The sequence below is a fragment of the Myodes glareolus genome, chromosome 5, assembly GCF_982192425.1.
Source record: "Myodes glareolus chromosome 5, mMyoGla1.1, whole genome shotgun sequence".
In the NCBI taxonomy this organism is placed as follows: Eukaryota; Metazoa; Chordata; class Mammalia; order Rodentia; family Cricetidae; genus Myodes; species Myodes glareolus.
In genome coordinates this window covers 50477695-50495487 of record NC_142030.1, presented here as the reverse complement: position 1 = coordinate 50495487, position 17793 = coordinate 50477695, and positions in this window count along the sequence as shown.

Below are 17793 nucleotides of genomic sequence, written 5' to 3'. Positions count from 1 at the left end.
CCTCAAAATTGTCCTGAGTAGTTTTTGACCAAAGCCCATCTTTAGATGGTGTCTTTCAGCTCGGTGGTATTATCATAGTCCTGATGGAATCACTTTTGTGGGATCCCATCACCTTTTTGGAGACTTCAGAGATCACATTAGGTCAGAGTATACATTTTCTTGGTAATTTTTCCTGGTAGTTCTTCCTTCTTCTTTGGATCCTTATTCGTCCAAAGGTCTTTAAATTCCTCAAGTTGTTTCTTTTCATTTTACTGAAAAGACTAAATAAATAAATAAATAAATATAAACAACCCTGCCCCAACTCTAACTTTGGGGAAATGGCTAATCTAATCTTTATCAATTTTGATTTTTGGTTTCTCATGAAATTTTTGTTTTATGTTTTATCTATCTATCCAGATATATCTATATAACCAGAGCAGTATTTTTTTTAACAATAGGCATTAGGTTCCTTAATTGCTCTGGGAAGGAGTTTTCTCCAAACTGACAGGAAATGACTGAGCTGAATTTGACATGGGGGGGCCTGTAAGAGGCCCCTCAAGGCATTTCCCAAAGGCAAAAGATTATCTTGACTGTCCCTTGTTGATCTACATTCATTAATCCAATGCCTGCCCTTGCCACACATAATCCAGAAGGGAGGGGACATTCTGTTTGGATTATTCTTAGAAAAAACATTGTTTCTAGGAATGCCCTGTTTATAATCCCTTTTTAGGTAGCCGCAATTGAAACACTTGACATTTCAGTTTTTCTTCAAACCTCTGGATATCACCTCTCCTAGCTGTAATGTTAGGTTGGGAGCATCACCCCAGCACCTGGCATCCATCCAGGCCCCCTGGCCTGGGATTTGTGCTGGTCTGGACTTCAAATCCCAGCATGCCAGGTCCTGACCATGCCCACAGGGTATTTAAGTGGGCCTCCAGAAAAGGTCCCGGGTTTGCATGTGCTCCCCGGTTTTCTGTCTCCCCTGCCATGCTCTCGGCCACTCGAGAGCACTATACTTAATAAACCATGGGCATTTTAATTTGGTGTAATCTGTTTTAATTTGATTTTGTGAGCTCCAGAGCAGCTTGTCTTAGGATTTTTTTTCCTAGCACTAGCCAAGAATCATCATGATTATGAGATACAATATTGATTGTATCTCAGATTCATCTCTCCAAGAGTGCTGATCTTGCTTTTAATGGCCTAATTACCCTTTTGCATTGTATATTAGCACTTTCAAAAGCTGGAGTTTGAATTATTATTTGTCTAGCATCTGAATGTGGTATCACATTTACTGCTGAAATCAATCTTTATGAGAAATCCATGGTTTCTTTTTGGGCCTCTATTACTTTAGTAAATTCAATCTTCTTTCCTACTTCTTCAATTCTGTCCTAAACATTCTAAGCCGCTGCGTGGTATAAAACCAGGGTTTGGTCATCATATGGAGCTTGCCTTTCTACATTAGCATAATCTCCTACTCCAAGAAGTTGGTCTTGGGAGATTTACATACCTCTAGCCCTATTTCATTGCACGACGGTCTTAGCCTCAACTTTCCTCCAGGTCCTCCATTGTAATTGTGAACCAGGCTCCGTGACTGCTGTAACCAAGTCTCCACAGTCTTGAGGTATAGTTTTAGTACAAGATGACCATGAGTTTAAAAGTAGATTCAATCATCTACCTTTTTATCCTATTTCTATAATTTACAGCGATGATTCCTATCTCCTTAATTCTACTGTAAAAAATTTGCTCCATCTATCTATCTATCTATCTATCTATCTATCTATCTATCTATCTATCTATCATCTATCTATCTATCTATCTATCTATCTATCTATCTATCAATCATCTATTTGCAGTGAGTGCTACATGGGTATGTGGAAGCCAGAGGACTTTGAAGGGTCAGTTCTCTCCCTCACAGGATCTGGGAAATAAACTCATGTCACAGTCCCTAAACAAACTTCACTGTAATCATCGCTAATTTCTACACATCACATCAATGATCTTACACTCATTTATTGGTCACTGTAGATACACTTGGCCTCTTTGAGTAAATCTAAGTTAGAGTTATTTCCTCTTTTCCTTTTTCTTTTTTTCATCTTTTTTTCGAGGCAGGGTTTCTCTGTGCAGCTTTGGAGCCTGTCCTAGAACTAGCTCTTGTCAACCACCCTGGCCTCAAACTCACAGAGATCCGCCTGCCTCTGCCTCCCGAGTGCAGGGGTTAAAATCATGCACCACCACCACCCAGCTATTTCCTCTTTTTATAACATCCCTTGATCTTATGAAGTGCACACATGTAGTGTAGAGGATATTTCCACACAAATAAGACAACTTATTTCTTACACAAAAATTTTGTGATTGAAGAAACATTATATCAGTTATGGTCATTTCTCATAACTGTTGGTATTTTAACAATACATTTTACAATATATTCCAATACACCACATTTCCATGAATCATGACATTTCAAAAATGACTGTGTGAAAACTAACATGGGGTGAGAGTGTATAACAAGAAAATAAATCTAAAACATTTCTCATGGAAAAATGAATCATAATCATGAGACTCTAAGAAGAACTAGTCGCTAATATTCATATAGCCAAATGTTCTAATTGATTAAAAGTATGTGAGCTGGATTTTGTAGCCATCCTAAGTAGCTAATCAACTTCTTTACATTTCTTCAATGCTACTAAGTCAATATCCTCATATAGATAAAGCACTTCATACTGTACCCTTTTGTCTTTCTCATTTCTTAAGTGTCTTGTGTGAGTACATGTGTGTAAGCTGGCTGTGTACTTCCAAACCATCCTGAGTCATTTTAATTTTACTCTAGACTTTTTCTCAACACTACAAAGGAACTGCTAGATATTCTTAAAAACAGGTGCTCCGTGTCCCCTCATGACTGCAAACTCTGAGGACAGGCAGCTGGCCTCACCCTGTCCCCTTTAATAGCTCTCTCCTCCCCGCATCTGAAAATATCTTTGGCTAGACTCGTCAGTAGCCATGCCTTTTGAGGTATTCCCCGGGGCAGCTAGCATCTTCTCATCCAATTATAGAGCAGACACTCAAGCTAGAAGCTTGGTATCAGACACTGCAGAAACGCTCCAAAGAAAAATAAGGAAAGTCTTCATAACTCTATGCAATACCATGACACTTCCACTGCCAACTGCTAGCATATTACATAACAATATTCGAATAAGCTAGCTTCAGGCATTACTCAGCTAAATAACTTAGGCAAAAGACAGCTAAATGTATCAACTTCCCTGTATCCACAATATGCGTCTTCTTGTCACGATCAAAGAAGCATCCTTGTGGCCATGGAAGGACTTTTCCAACATCTTTCACTGCTCAGAGGTAGCCCACCCATGCCTTCAGGTCCTCTCAAGAACCTAGTGAATGCATTCCTCCTTTTCCTCACGTGAATGAAGTAGCTGTTTCTTTGCAAGCCACCAATCTTGCTACGCAAACATATAAACTTGCTCTTTACCCCAAGACTTCTTTTCCCTCACTGTAACCATTTCCTGTGACGGAGAACCTTCCCAGAAGAGGCAAGCCGCCTACCTCAGTCCCCCACAGCAGGAACAGAAGCAACTTCTTAGAAACCTGTGGTATCTATAACCACAAGTTCCATTCTTTTCCTCCAGGCTCTACTTGCCTATCCTTGCTACAGTTGCATCACAACCATCCCAAAACTCTTCTTTTCCCTCTTCCCCAATAGTCTGTCAGTCACTCAACTACTAGTCTCAGGAGGGAAGGATACGTTGTAAGTGTCGGGAATACATCCTTTACTTCATGGGACTTGTGATGCTAGACAATCATACATGATGAAATATTTAGTATATATCATCAAACAAAGCTGGATGGGGAAGGCAGAGTCATAAAAGATGACAGATAAATCGGTCAGTCATATCTATATGGAAAACTTATATAGAGCCTCATTCTGTGTTTGTTCTTGTCACATTTTCCTGACCTCACTTCTAGGGAACATGCTGAGAAATATCTGGGACCTCTCAAGTAGAACTATCTTAGCTTCTAAATGTTATTGAGTTACCTCAACATCTGCAATTTCTCCAGACTCCACTTTTCAATCTTATTTTTTCAGGTAAGCATTGGCATGCCGTAGGCTAACGTCTCCTTCTTTGTAAGCTGAGAGACAATTGGCACATCCTCATGTAATTATGCATGTCCACCAATCTCATGTAACTTTATATACATATCATCGTGCAACCATTTCCTCCGAGACTGAAACATTGCATCCTGTAGGGAAGCTCCTTGAGCAGAAAGGTAAACAACTCAGAATAGCATCAGGAAAGCCCTGGAACTTACTGTATTGACTAGCCCCTTCCCTCCCAAGGTAAGCAATAAAGCCTGAGAGGCCCTCTCAGACTGGGCAAAGCTGAGCTGCAGAGAAGACTCTTAAGCCAGGCCAGTTTGCCTGGAAGAAGCAGACACCAGCTGAGCTGCCTGGAAGAGGAAGCTTAGAACAGAGTGGCTTGGAGAGGACACTCTCCAACCTGATGCACCACCTCCAGGCTCTGTGCTGGGCTCCAGGTTCCCAGAGTGTGTGAGCTGTCACCAGCGCTGGGGTGGGCTAGTGTGATGCAGCTGTCTGTGAGCCATTCCACTCCTGTAAGTAACCCCTCACCCACACTCACGTAAGTAACCCCAAACAAAACTAACAGGTTCACCATGCTGGAATTTGGTGATATGGGTACCTTGGTTTGTCATGGGCTTCCTATCTGGGGTAAGTAGTTATGTATGCTGCATCTCCCCAAGAAAAGTTTTGTTACACAAAACATATATAGGGTATATATCTAGTCCCAATACAGACTTCACTGAGAACTCTAGAGTCATGTCCAGCTGGATATTTATTGCTTCCATTTGTAGGTCTTCACCAGCATCCCGAAGGTAATACAATAAAAGCACAGCTCAGACACAGCCTCTCATTCTGCTGCTCTCCGGGCACGTGTAAACAAACAGCAGTAGACTCTATGCAGGGCTAACCATAGACCTGGATTTCTGTCGATTCCCTGCCATCTTTTCCGAGATAGTGTCTTGCTGTATTGCCAAGGCTGGCCACAAGCCCTTCAATCCACGTGATCTGGGCTCAGAATCAGACTACAGGTTCGTGACACTGCACTGTTAGGGTTTTTGAGAAGTCCCACAAAAGACCACCATCCATGTATACAATCAGCAAGAGCGTTTATTATTCCAGCATGCTGGGGCGTGCCAGCCCAATCAAAGGCAAGGTGGTGAAGACCACAAGAGCCATATGGACTCCTTTTAAGCGCAGCCATGGGGAGGTCCTAAGGCAGCTGGGTCATTCTATCTATAATTGGCTTAAGCAAGTGGCAATCACATTACTGAGTTCTAATTGGCCAGGGCTAGTTGGGGGCTGGTCAGGGCTACAGTTTTCCATTTGGAGACAGGCCCCGACTAGTTCCAGGCTTTTTCCTTACTTGCTTATCATCTTGAGCTGCTTATGGCTTAAGCAACCAAGCTTCCTCATCCTTGCCACTTGGGGTGTTGGAAATTAATTTTGTTCATGGCTCTTGATCAGAAACTGCTGGCTCGGTCTCAGGAAATGGAAATTGAGGCTTGATGTCTGAGAGAAGACCGAGCAGCCTGTTATGGTGTCTACTTGGTCCTTTAATGCACCAAGCACCACTGGAGACAATACAATGTAAAGATAGGCAGAACAGCTCAACAGATACTTCTCAAAGATGTTCAAAAGAACACAACAATAAAAAAAACCTATAAAGCATGTACACACATACACACACACAACTCTCTCTCTCTCTCTCTCTCTCTCTCTCTCTCTCTCTCTCTCTCTCCAGTCAATAAATAGGCTAATGATCTGAGTAGACAGTTCTCAAAAGGCAAAAAAAAAAAACCAAACAAAAAACAAAGGGTCAATGAATATTCTAAAAGATGTTGAACACTCTTAGCCACCAGGGAAATAAAAATCTAAACTATTTTGAGATTCTACATCCCCCAAGTCAGAATGGCTAACACCAGGAAACAAATAACAATAAATTCCGTTCAGATGGAAGAAGAGACGAACGTATTCATTCACTGCTGGTGGAAGTATAAACCGGCGTAGCTACTATATAAATCGGCATCAAGGTTTCTCAAAACCACCAAGGACAATTGGCTCAGTGTCGAAGGTGCTTGCTGCACAAACAGGAAGATCTCAACTCGGGTCCAAGGCAAATAAGGAGGAGTGCAATTAAGATGCCTGATGCTATCCCCTAGCCTCCACATGTGTGTGCACAGGTACGCATACACACACACACACACACACAAGCTAGACACAGAACTACCATGCAATTTAACTACATTGCTCTATACCTAAAAGGACTTCCAAGTCTACCCCAAAAGGTACTTGCATGTGCTTAACTGCTCATCAATAGATGGAAAAATGCTGCATGTATGGAATTTTAGTTTTATTCAGCCATTAAGAAAAATAAAATCTTTGTATGGGAAGTATGAAAAGCCAAGATCTCCTGAGTAAATTTGGAGCATGGGGACCTTGGGAGAGGGTTGAATGGGAGGGGAGAGATAGGGAGGGGAGCAGAGAAAAATGTAGAGCTCAATAAAAATTAATAAAAAGAGAAAAGAAAAGTAAAATCTTGGCATGTAAGCAGCAATCGTTGGAACCAGAAAGTTATTATGTTAAGCAAAATACTATTGACACAGAAAAGAAACCACATCTCCTACATATGGATGTTATGTTTTAATCTTTATATATATATACAGGTATATATGTGTGTATATGTGGGGGTCAGGAAATAAGACGGGGAACCAAGAGAGAGGTAAATAGATCTAAGATGAGGGAAGGGGATACATAACACGTCTGAAATCAAAAGAGGCGCTATTGAGGGGAGCAACCCAGTGCCGGGTCAGGAGGAAAAGCTGGGCAAGGAAGATCAACAAGAGAGTGTGTATAAAGAGGCCATAACAAAACCAATTAACTTGTTTGCTAATTTCTTTCAAATGTTAAGATGAGAGCGCGGAAGATGCTCCGTCAGTAAAGCAAGTGTCCAACTTGCAGACCCAAGGGCCTGAGGTCGATCCCCAGAGATCATACAGAAAGTTGGGCACGGGGACAAGAGCCGAGGCTGTCCTCTGGCATCTACATACTCATACGTGGTTATGTACACATGCACACATTCACACGTGCACACACACACATACTCATACATGCACACATGCACTTACACACTCACACATACACATAAAAATATTTTTAAAAAATCAAATTGATTTAAAGTTAAATTCTCAAGACCACACTTACTTTAACACTTGTTAAGATGGACACTAAATAAGAAGAGTGTAAAGGGCTGCTGAACACTGCCACTCATTACCATGATGTAAAGTGACACCGCTATCTACCACGACAGAACCAGTGAACTTGAGGGCAGGGTCAGGCATGAACGAAAGAGAAATGTACAGAGGAAAAGAACGGATAAATACAGGATAGGGAATTCTAGAACTGTGACATTGTATCAAATGATGTGTGTACACAGAATTGGAATCCCTAAAAGAGAAGCATTTGAAGAACTACCTGGGGACATGATTGCGTATGGTTTATAAATCTCATGGCATGAAACCACATGTCAAGGTGTTGTAGAAAACTCTGATCAAATAACAGTACACACACACAAACATTGCTGGGGCCAGCCTCGACAAGATTACCTTTCTTCCAGAGTGGAGGTGTGGGGATCTAGAAATATAGTGAGGAACACGAAGACGCGGGAAAAAAAAACAAACAAACAAACACAGAAGCACATAGAATAGTATCAGGAGGAAATTTCAGTGAGTACTGAAAATTCGCTGTGTTTAATTTCCAACAGCTTAATATACCTCTGATTTCAAAAGATAGGAGTAGAACAAAAGAACTTCATTAACATAAGTTGAAAGTCCTGAGGGCTGTCCATAGCTCCTTGGGCACACCACTCCCTGGGTGGAATCCTAGTTATTTCCATAGAGGGAACAAGAACCTAGTTGGATCCTTAGACTTTGTTTTAGGTAGGAACCAACTACTTTCCCATTTCAGGAGCACGAGGTCTGGCAACTAGCCACACCTGTTTACAGAAGACTTGAGCGAGCAGAACTCTCGATTTACAACTAGGTGGGACTTTTGTTTGAGTTAGAAGCCCAACAATCTGTTTATAGAAAATCTGATCAGTAGGTCTCTATGTATAATTATCAAGTTAAAAACTGAGTTAGCAGTCAAAATGCCCTACTACCACCACCATAACCACCACCACCTTCTTCTTCTTCTTCTTCTTCTTCTTCTTCTTCTTCTTCTTCTTCTTCTTCTTCTTCTTCTTCTTCTTCTTCTTCTTCTTCTCCTTCTGCTTCACCTTCTGCTTCACCTTCTCCTTCTTCTTCTGCTTCTTCTTCTGCTTCTTCTGCTTCTGCTTCTTCTTCTTCTTCTTCTTCTTCTGCTGCTGCTGCTGCTGCTTCTGCTTCTGCTTCTGCTTCTGCTTCTGCTTCTGCTTCTGCTTCTGCTTCTGCTTCTGCTTCTGCTTCTGCTTCTGCTTCTGCTTCTGCTTCTTCTTCGGCAGGGTTTCTCTGTGTAGCCCTGACTGTCCTGGAACTTGCTCTGTAGACCAGGCTGGCCTTGATCTCATGGAGATCCACCTGTCTCTGTCTCTAGCTGCTGGGACTAAAGGCATGTGCCACCTGTGTTGGAGCTGAGGGCAGAGGTCTTATCTTGCATGTACAAGGCCCTGAGTTCAATTCCCAGCATCACACACAGACACACACACACTCCCTACACTCATATTCATGTTTTGATGGTGGGAAAACAAATTTTTAAAAATGAATATTAGAGCAAACAATCTCTTGAAAAGACACTCTCTCTCAGAATTTGAATAAAGCCAGTACAAAGCTGTGTTTGTGAAAGACCTGGATAAATCCAGATCCCCCTAGCAGGAAAACATAGAGCCAAAAATCTAAGCAGGGAGGGAAGAATCAGAAATCTAGGAGTAGCCGGTTCAGTGTTTCAGGAACTAGCTGAAGATAAAGTTAGATTGTAATCTTGAGAAACAGGGCGTTTCCCCCCTTGTGATTATCATTGGTATTTTTGGGATACTGTGTTTCAGGAACTAGCTGATTATAAACTTGAATAACCTTGAGGAACAGGGAGTTGCCCCCTTGTGGTCATCACTGGACCTCCCTACCCCTTTCGGATTACTGGGCTGTGGTTTCTTCCCTTAAAAACCCCTTCTCCCAGCTACTTGGGGTCAAACTCTTCCCCTGCGTGGGTTTTGAGTCTCGGCCCCAGTGCACTGGTTCCCGTCTTCCCGTCGATTAAATCTCATGTAATTGCAGCAAGGACGGTCTCTCGTGAGTTACGGGGGGGGGGGGGGGGGGGGGGGGGTTGTGTTATCCCGAGACTTGAGTGAGAGTCTCCCCACACTGGGGGTCTTTCATTTGCATCACTCAAAAGATGAGCCAATGGCTGAAAGTTGGTATCTTAATAAAATATGTGAAAAACATTTAGCTAACGCAAGGACACAATTCTTTTCGGTTCCCTCTGAACTGATTTAACCTCAGGAGACCTTGTGACATCTAACAGTTCTGTACGTGCCCGCTGTCTTTAAAAGCCCCATCTTTCCTCCCTTGAGTCTTTCGCTTGCCCCAGTCTTCTGTCGTCTTCAGCTCACACCCTGTTCTAGTCAGGGGTTTGTTCAGTCTGCACACGCCACTGCTTCCTCTCTACAAAGCCTGGCACTCCTCTCCCGCTGACCCTTGCAATGCGCTTCACACTGCTCCCCTTCCACACTCACACCACGGCTTTCTCCTCAAAGTTCTTTCCGAAGAGTTAGCTCAGAACATTTACTAGCAAGATTAACTGCTTTATGGTCTTGCTACCAAACTTAGTCCAGGTCTGCTCTTCTGAGGGATGGGGAAATGAGCTGTCTTAGAATCCCGCATGAAGAGAGACGATGATCACTACCAGCCCCTAGCAAATGAACCTCAGATTGGTTGGTTTTTCTGTTAACCCAATGGACTAACATAATATTCTGAATATGAGTATGGAAACTGAGGGCTTTCAGGAACTGCCAACTCCATGAAAGCAATTTATAATAACTAAACATGGTTCCTTTCCCAAATGCTTGTTTAGACAGTTTTGTCAAGAGTTTTTTCAACCTCGGAGTTTTGTTTTGCAAGAAAAAAAATGCGCTTAGGGTAAAAAGGCCTATTCCTTAGTTTTGAAGGGTGAATGAAAGCCAACTTTCTAATGAAAAACTACGCTATTAGAGAATGTACCTATCAGAACTATTTCACCAACTAAGGATGCTCACTGTATGCCTTAAGTTCTGTAGAAGACAGAAACAATGAATACTGTATGTATGTACATTAACACACACATAAAATATTCATATAAAATTTATTGTGTGTGTTTGAGTGTCCTGTATGTGAAGGTTGACATCAGGTATCTTCCTCTATTATTATTAATTATTATTCTGCAGATTATTTTTGAGACAAAGCTTCCATGGACCTGGGGCTCAGCAATGCCCATACACTGGCTGCTCAATACACCTCAGATGTGTACGTCTCTGCTTGCTTCACAGCAGCATGAAGATGTAACCATCAACTTCAGGTCCTCATTCTTGTATGGTGTGCACTTTGCCAAGTGAGCCATGTTAAGGGCCCCCAGATCTAAAACTATTTTTTTAATTTTTAGATGTTTTATTTAATTTATTTATATGGATGTCAGGCCTTAACACACGTATACATACTACATGTGTACCTGTTAGATCCCCTGGGGTCATGTGGGTGTGGGAAATTGAAACTGGATCCTCTGCAAGAACAAGTTTTCTTAATTACTGAGACATTTCTCCGGCCCTAAGTTTTAATAGTCGTGCACGAAAGTTTGCATTGGCCTCAGATAAATTCATATAGACAGAAGTGCTACAGGAGCTTCAGAGGAAAGTCCCAAGAAGATCATACTTTAGCTAGGCATCTAAAGATGGGTAAACCTTGAAAGACAAAATAGGTTAAAAAAAAAAACAAGGACACTCTGCATTAACGTTAGAGAAAATCTTGCAAAGCAAAATTTCATCTCGAAAAAATGGAATGAACTTGGAAAGCAGGAGCAGTTACCACAGAAGATCTCAGTTGCCATCTGAAGGAGTTTGAACCTCACCTGGCCTACAGGTGAGAGCCAGGGAAGATGTAAGCATCTTGCTGTTGTTGTCATGGTGACTAGGACACGGTCATATGCAGCCACAGAGATCTTAATCAGGCTTAGAGGAGACAGAGTACTGGCACATTAAGAGGTGGAAACAGTCCAGTCCTATCTTTGTGTTTTGTTTCGTTGGACTTTTGTTTCTGCTTTGTAGGTTTTAATTTGAATGAGTTTTTTTTGTGATTGTTTGTGGTTGAGTTTGATTTTATTTGGAGAATGGCTCTCCTTGATTCTCATGTATTATATTTGTAGCAAATGATGACCTTGAACTCATGCTCCACTTCCCCAGTGTTGGGATCACAGACATCCCCTAGAATCTTCATTTATGAAGTACTGGGAATTGAACCCATGACTGTGTACATGATGGGCAAATAATCTACCATCAGAGCTACACGCCTAGTATGATGAGTTATTATAAGTAATCTAAGATGATTTCCCTGGGAATCAAGATTCCTGCCTTTAATTGAAAAAAAAATCGGAAAGACTGCAGGCCAGCCACATTCAGAAAATCCAACCACATTCAGAGAATCTGGTTGGATCACATGCTCCTGGAGTGAGGGGGGAGGAACTTGGACTTCCCACAGGGCAGGAGACCCTGACTTCCCTTGGGGACAAAGAGGGAGGAGGAGAGGGAGGGGGGGGAGTGGGAGGGCGTTGGGAGGAGGGGCGTAAATGGAAACTTTTTATAATTTAATAAAATTACTAAAAGAAAAAAAAAAAAAGAAAAAAAATCAACAGCTTGGACACGTTTTCTCTTAAAAGACTACAAATTGTTGCAGATAAGCATGATTTTTGTTTTCATTTGTAGTTAAAAATTTCTAGCAGAATCACTTTATACAGAAAAATCAATTAAGAAAGCTAGGAATTGAAAAATCTTTTCCCAACCCTTTACTCCGAGGTAATGTCTCTTTGAAGTTGAGGTGTATTTCTTGTATGCAGTCAAAGACGGCTCCTGTTTTTGTTTCCTTTCTGTTATCCTGTGCCTTTTTTATAGGCAAATTGAGATCATTGATATTAAGGGAAATCAATGATAAGCTATTGTTAATTCCTGTTATTTTTTTCATTTTGGTAGTGGTAGTGTGTATGTGTCTCCCTTCTTTGAGATTTGCTAGTGTGGGATTATCTACAGCTAACTTCCTTGGGTTGAAGTTTTCCTTCTAGTACTTTTTGTAGGGCTGGAATTTTGGACAGGTATTGTTTGAATCTGTTTTTGTCATGGAGTATCTTTTTTTCTCCATCTGTGGTAATTAAAAGTTTTGCTGGACTGGCATCCGTAGTCTCTTAGTATCTGCATAACATCTGTCCAGGACTTTCTGGCTTTCAGAGTCTCCATTGAGAAGTCAAATGTTATTCTGATGGGTTTGCCTTCATAAGTTACTTAGCCGTTTTCCTTTGCAGCTCTTAATATTTTTTCTTTGTTCTATATTTATAGACTTTGTCTATGTGTCTATCAACAGAAGAGTAAATAAAATGTCCCATGAATACACAATACTGTTCCATCCGACAACAAAGAATAGTGAAATTATGTCACATGCAGGAAAATGTATGGAACTGGGGATTATTTTAAGCAAAGTAAAGCAGACTTGGAAAACCGAAATATTACATGTTTTCTCCCTATCTATAGAACCTGTGGTTTAAAATAATGCATGAAAACCGGAAAGGGGGCTATTTGAGAAGGAACCGGTAGGAGGCGAAGACAAAGCAGGTGGGCGGAATACAAGCAAAGTTGCCTAACGCACAAGCATCAAGATGTAATAATGAAACCACTGATGAGCGCAGCACACACAAGAGCATAATGAAGGAGGCAGCGCGAAAAGCTCTAGCAGAAATCTCTCTAAAATAAGCGTACAACCTGTAACTTTTAGCTTTTTAGTTAACATGGCTTCATGTGGTTTTTCAAACAGGAAAATCTTTTATCCTTATGCTTTCAGCTTCTAGTTAACATGACTTCATGTGGTTTTTCAAAGAGAAAAATCATTTATCCTTATGCCAACTGAAATGCATTAGACTGGCATATTCAGGAACCTGTCACAAACCAATACCTGCTGTCAGGAGCTTGGGGATAGCTTGAAGGCCATGGGGAACTTGCTGCAACATGACCCCATTGGTGTGGGAGGTCCTTCTGTCTATGTGTTGCTTTTATTGGTTAATGAATAAAGAAACTGCCTTGGCATGTTGATAGGGCAGAACTTAGGTATGCGGGGAAAACTGGACTGAATGCTGGGAGAAGGAAGGCGGGGAGAGAGACAGAGAGAGAGAGAGAGAGAGAGAGAGAGAGAGAGAGAGAGAGAGAGAGAGACCATGGATCTGCCACCAGAGATCAATGTGCCAAAACTTTGCTGGTAGGTCACAACCTCGTGGGCTAAATTAAGGTGTAAGAGTTAGTCAATAAGAAGCTAGAGCTAATGGGCCAAGCAGTGATTTAACTAATCCAGTTTCTGTGTGGTTATTTTGGGGCTAAGCTAGCCAGGTGGCAGGGAAGAACAAGTGGCCAGACCCCTCCTACACCCCATCTCTTGGGTGGATCTTACTGAACATTTATTCTCTAAGCAACCCAAACAGCAAAAACTGACTCCAGCATCTGAGGTTTTCAGGGGGTCCCAGGATCCAGGGGGCATATGTGACCCAGCATACATTTGGACCCTCACTACAACATTCCTTCCAACTTCATTAGGCCTACAGCAATGTGGACAGCAGGGCCAGGGTCTACGCAGTAATTCACTACTTATAGAAAGACCCAGCATAAATTGCTAAATGCAGAAATGAGAACCAAATCAACCGAACACTTTCAAACTGCATTCATTTTTTAATGCAATAAAAATGTCTTAAAGCTACGGCAACCTTTCTAGCTGGCTGACAAGCTGAATAAAGAGCTTTAGTTCTGTCTCATATAAGAACCTTTCTTTACCACTTGTCAGGCATCCAGACACTCAAGAGAGAGTTGTTTACAACTGTCTCTAAGTTCACGAACACACAGTCCACTCAAAGAGCAAGTACCAAGCATGAGCTAGCAAGGTGTTTTCTTTCCCTCATAAGTACTCTGAGAAACATCTCAACCATTAAACACCACAGTGCTTTTACCAATGGTACATGGTTTGACTTGGTAAAAAACCTGTACATGTAATGAAACCATACTGTGTGAAAAATTTCAGGCCAAAATACAATAGAAAGCAATGCATGCATGTAAGTCATGAAAAAAAAACCTGCCATGATAAGGCTTCCACTATATATTTAACATGTGCATAACAACATTTTACACACATCTTTTTTAGCAATATCAACTCAGGACTTTATTTAGGTAATAAAACTAATTGGACGGCAGGAACATAATGTGTGTTTTGCGACTTTTGTTTTTCTGTGTTTCAAAAAAATTGATCTTTGTTAGTTGTGTTTAGCTGCCATCTAGAGTTAAAAGGAATCCATTTCTTTTCTCCTCTGTTACTAATCTTCAAATTTTTAGGAATAAAGGCAATTACATTTAGCCCGTTTCATGTTGAGCAAATACCCAGACTCCAGATTTTCAAGAGATAACTAATTATCCAACTTGTCAATCATGGCAAGCATTCCCACCTGTTGCAGGCAGCATAGGGAGACTAATAGATGAGATTTACATTTAATCTAACAAATATTCTATGATTTGTTGTATAAACTTTTGGATAAGCAACCTGATATATATTTGGACCCAGGGCAACATATCAAAACATAGGTATGTTATAGTCTCTTTCTATTGCCTCCAACTTCCCTGGTCTCAGAATTTAAGAAAACCAGACTCAAATAAAGATATTAAAATTTTATTTTATTCTATTTTAATCTCTGAAAATACAATTATAAAAATTAGGGGCTTGCAATATGGCTCAATGAGTAAATTTACTTGCTGCCAAACTTGGTGACCCGAGTTCAATCCCCAAGACTCAAATAATGGAAAGAAAAAACAAAATTGAAAGTCATCCTCTACCCACACACATATGCCACACACATAGGCCCCCCCATACACACACTAAATACAATGATGAAAAAATTAACTAAGTCCCTACTTAATTTAATACTTTTATGTTGAGTGACATTTATAACAAAATTTGATGAGCTGATAAGATTAAACCACTTGTAACATTCACTTCAAAAGTATTTATAGGAAAGAAAAAGATAAAAGGAAACACTTATAAGTAAAATCAGATTTGAAAGTAAAACTCAATGTCCAGCAAAAGAGGGAGTATATTCACATGAAATCTTCAGTTAGGCAAAACATTTATTTTCATACAAATAAAGAACATAGGTTCCCCCCACCCCAAAATTTATCAAGCTACAACAGCCTTTCAGACAAATTCTTACTGTATCATTAGATCATAAATAAACAAAAAAGCAGTACAATTGCAATTCCTGTGTTTTTATCGTTTGAGGAAAATTTTTGAGTGGATAAATATGACAAGTAATACTGTTTAAGAAAACTTTCCAGGTACACAGAACCTTGAACGGTTTTATAAAACGTAACTGCATATTACAAAAGCCTGTGAAAGGCAGACGACAATGCTCACCAACTCTTCAAGTACCAGTTAAGGGGTTCTCAGCTACCCGCTCAAGGGAGAACTAATGATAAAGCCATCACAGGGCTGTACGAGAGAAAAAACTCCAAGAAATAGGCAGGAAGGCCGTGAGTAGAAAACACCCGTTTAGGGCTGGAGAGATGGCTTAGCAGTTAAGAACAAAGACTGCTTTCCCAGAGGACCTGGGTTCAATTTCCAGCATCCACATGGCAGTTTACAACTGTCTATAACTCCAGTTCCAGGGGATCTGATGCCCTCACACAGACATACATGTGGACAAAACATCTATCTGTACTCATAAAATTAAAATAAATAATTTTTTAAAAAAGGAAAAAAGGCCTACTTAAAGAAAATCCCATATCAAGCATTTCATAGACTAACAGATATGTATCAGAGGGCAATGAGAAATCAAGGACCCAGGGCTGGAAAATGTTTATAGACGATAGACAGCTAGAAGGCTATCAGAATAAGACGGGCAGATTGTGTGAGCTTTACATGAATGGATCTGGGAAGTGAGATGCATACATATTTAACAAGTATACAATACATAAATGATTCACTAAGAATCGTCATATATGCATTAAATGTAAAAACCCTAATCCTTTCTCCAATCAGTTTGAGAACCGGTAAGATTTTAAATTCCATTTCCCAGGAACAAGAGGGCATATACAAACTGTCACTGGACAACTCTGGAGTTAAACATGATTCTAGGAGCAAGAAGACATCATCTCGGTCCAGGATGTCCACAGCACAGGTCCCAGGTGTGATAATGATTTCTCCATTGTAGCATTTTGTCTGATTGAACCTAGATACATGCTGGATTCACCAGTAAGAGCTTCTAAAAAGATATGTGCATATAAACTTCTTTTATATGGTCAAAATCCATCAGGAGACAATTCAAAGCGTTTTTGTATATATTTTGGGTGTAAAATATCTTCGGTGGTAAAACAGACAAAGTAGGAGAACAGAACAGGTGAAGTAATTCTAAGGATTCTATTTAATGGAATAAAAACAGATATTTAAACCCATTTTAACAAATTTGTGAAAGAAGAAAAGTCAACCTCATTTAAGTCATGATTTCTTTAATTTTCTAAACATTGCCTAACTATGATACATTCAAGGGATGTCTGAAAAGAGCTCTACAGTATATGACAGAATTTATTGTTGGTTTTTTAGAGTATTGGAAATATTCAAGGATTCTTCCATTTTTTCATAAATTTCTTACTTTGCCATTTCATCGAGTCTTCCTTGTTCTCATTCCTACCCTCTGCTCATTAGACCCTCCTTCTCTAATAATCCTGTATATAATCTTGTATTACTGTCAAGCCTCTGTTTGAAATTCCCTAGCACTGGAAATACGATCTCCTAGGTTGGTAGAAATTAGGTGACAAAATTCTTTTCAATGTGCACACACACACACACCATACTTCTCTGAAAATTCTTCCCTTCCCCCAGAAAATCCAACACGACCACTGTACCTCTCACCGCCTGAAACATTCCATCTCGGAGACACGCTTCTTTTCCAAAATGCTATCCAGACTAATCAGCTCAATGCACTCTCTCATCTATGACCAGCCATGCCATCCGTCCACGTGATTCTCATAGTTATATAGCCTCGGTGTAAATCATGGTTCCATAGACCAGCTTTCTCTGCCATACGTTCTTATCATGATCTACTATTTTGCCACGGACCCAAAAGTCACAAGAGCCAACTGATCCTGTGCCGTAATTGCCAAAAGTGACTACGAAAGCCATCTTGTGACCATGAGGAAAAGCAAGGAATTTCCAACGTCCTTGTAACCCCTGAATAATATCAGCAACTGCTCAAATGTTTTACTTATTTCATTAGAAAAATAAATCTTAGTTCATGGGAAATTTCTATCAAACAAGCTGATACTCATTTGCAATGAGTGTGACCACAAGTCAGTAATTTCTCCAAGTATTAATTTCTTCAGCCATAAGTGTGAGTTCACTACCTATACTTGTTTAAGGTTGGGTGGAACTTGCCGGGTGTGGTGGCAGCGCACGCCTATAATCCCAGCACTTGGGAGGCAGAGGCAGGCAGATCTCTGT